Source organism: Chaetura pelagica, unplaced genomic scaffold (genome assembly GCF_000747805.2).
Source record: "Chaetura pelagica isolate M959 unplaced genomic scaffold, ChaPel_1.0 scaffold234, whole genome shotgun sequence".
Taxonomy (NCBI): Eukaryota; Metazoa; Chordata; class Aves; order Apodiformes; family Apodidae; genus Chaetura; species Chaetura pelagica.
The window spans coordinates 745298-747165 of record NW_009952967.1 but is presented as its reverse complement, the minus strand read 5'-3'; the positions used below and the strand labels follow the sequence as shown (position 1 = coordinate 747165).

The 1868-nt window shown below is 57.7% G+C and overlaps 1 protein-coding gene across 1 annotated transcript in view; it reads right to left on the bottom strand.

Annotated features, from left to right (window-relative positions):
- The window catches only part of ARHGEF10L (Rho guanine nucleotide exchange factor (GEF) 10-like), an 18978-nt gene extending 18149 nt beyond the window's left edge, over positions 1 to 829 (bottom strand). The window contains exons 1-2 of the mRNA XM_009995789.1: positions 808 to 829; positions 597 to 680 (exon numbers count right to left, since the gene is read on the bottom strand). The gene's annotated coding sequence lies outside the window, so the exon portion shown is untranslated. The remainder of the gene's footprint in view (positions 1 to 596; positions 681 to 807) is intronic.
- Between the last annotated feature and the right edge of the window lie 1039 nt (positions 830 to 1868).

Genomic DNA, 1868 nt, shown 5'->3' with positions numbered 1-1868 from the left:
CTGTTGGGTTGGGCTTGGAGGAGACTGAGGGGCCACCTCATCCATGGGCACAAATCTGTTCAGGGCAGTGTCAGGAGGACAGAGCCAGGCTTTGTGCAGTGATGACCAGTGACAGGACAAGGGGCAGTGGGTGCAAACTGGAGCACAGGAGGTTCCATGGGAATCTCAGGAAGAACTTCTTTGCTGTGAGAGTGCCAGAGCCCTGGGCCAGGCTGCCCAGAGAGGCTGTGGAGTCTCCTTCTCTGGAGACATTCCAACCCCCCTGGCCACGTTCCTGTGTGATGTGCTCTGGGTGCCCCTGCTCTGGCAGGGGGTTTGGGCTGGGGGAGCTTTCCAGGTCCCTTCCAACCCCTGGGATTCTGTGAAATCCCCAGAGTCCTGCAGCCCCTCTGGCAACACCTCCAATCAGTCAAAAGACCATCAACTTCATCCTGGCTCAACCTGGGACATTCCCTCCCAAACCCCAGAAGTTTTCCCAGGATTATCCCCCTCCTTATCCTCATCCAAAGCATCCCTCAGTTTGCCTGGCTGGAAAATGGAGCTCGTGGTCCCTGGGGAAATTTCTGGGGGGAGGAGGGGGGGAGGTCTGTCCTTACCATTGTGCTCAGCATCAAGGGCTTCACAGGGGACATCATCGTAGATCACATCATCCTCCACTGCTGGGAACTCAAAACGCTCACCTTGGGGGGGGACACAAAACAGAACAACCCCCAGGGACTCAGGTCAGCACCCAAGGGTGAAGCTGGGATGGAGAAATCCTTCCCAAGCCTTGAGCAGGGAATTTTTTTGGCCAGCATTTCAACCCACCTCGGCTGTTGCTTTTCCTCTTCCAGGTCTGGGTACCGATGTGGGGGTCTCCTCCAGCCTCCCCATTGCTCACCTCCACTGGCAGCCTGTGGGGAAGGGCGTCAGGGAGCCCCATCCAGGGTGAAAACCCCCCAGGATCGGGTGCAAATCCTCCAGGATCATGTGCAAATCCCCCGGGATTGGGTGCACTCAGACCCCTCAACCCTCCCCCATCACCCCTTCTCCTTATTCCAGGGGTACAAGCATGGAATAAAACTCACATCATGTGTCCCCCCCCATCACCCATCTGCTTCTTTGTGGTTTGGGGGTTGGGGGGGGACCCCTGGTTTTAGGGTCACAATGCAAAAAAACCCAAAAAACCCCAAAAAGGTGGGTTTTTTTTTTTTGTCTCAGACCACGTGCTGCTGGAGGGCAGGAGGATGCACCAGCATCCAAAAGCACAGGGAGAGGGTCCTCACCAGTGTGGGGGGGGTTCCCATTCCCCTTGCTGCAGACCCTCCCCTCCCCTTGCTGCACCCCATTTGCACTCCACTAAGGGGGGGCACAAACTCTCCTTGCAGCCAAATTTACATCTTTTCCCCCAAAACCTGCAGCCGAGGTGACCACCAGATCCATTCTAACCCCTGTCCCCAAGGGGGTTCTTCAACCAAGGGCTGAAGGTCACCCCAACCTGAAGGGAGCCCCCCACCATGCAGCTACCCACACCCCCCGCCCCATAGCCCCCCCACAAACACACACACCCCTCAGATCCCCAGGATACACCCCAAAATCCGTCCTGTTTGCAGCCCCTTTGTGCCAGCGGGGTGAAAATGGGGAAACTGAGGCACAGCACCAGGCTGGGCTGGGCCAGGGACACAAACCCCTCCAAGACACGAATCCCCCCCTAAAATAAAAATCCACCCCCTCCCCCCCCAACCCCACATACCCTGCATGGGTCTCTGGCACCAGCCCATCTGCAGAGAGGAGAAGCAAAGAGGAAAGGATGGCACCTGGGGCACCCGAGGGGACGTTTTGGGGGGTGGGACACATGAAGGACAGGGTAGGGGACATCAGGGTCGGGG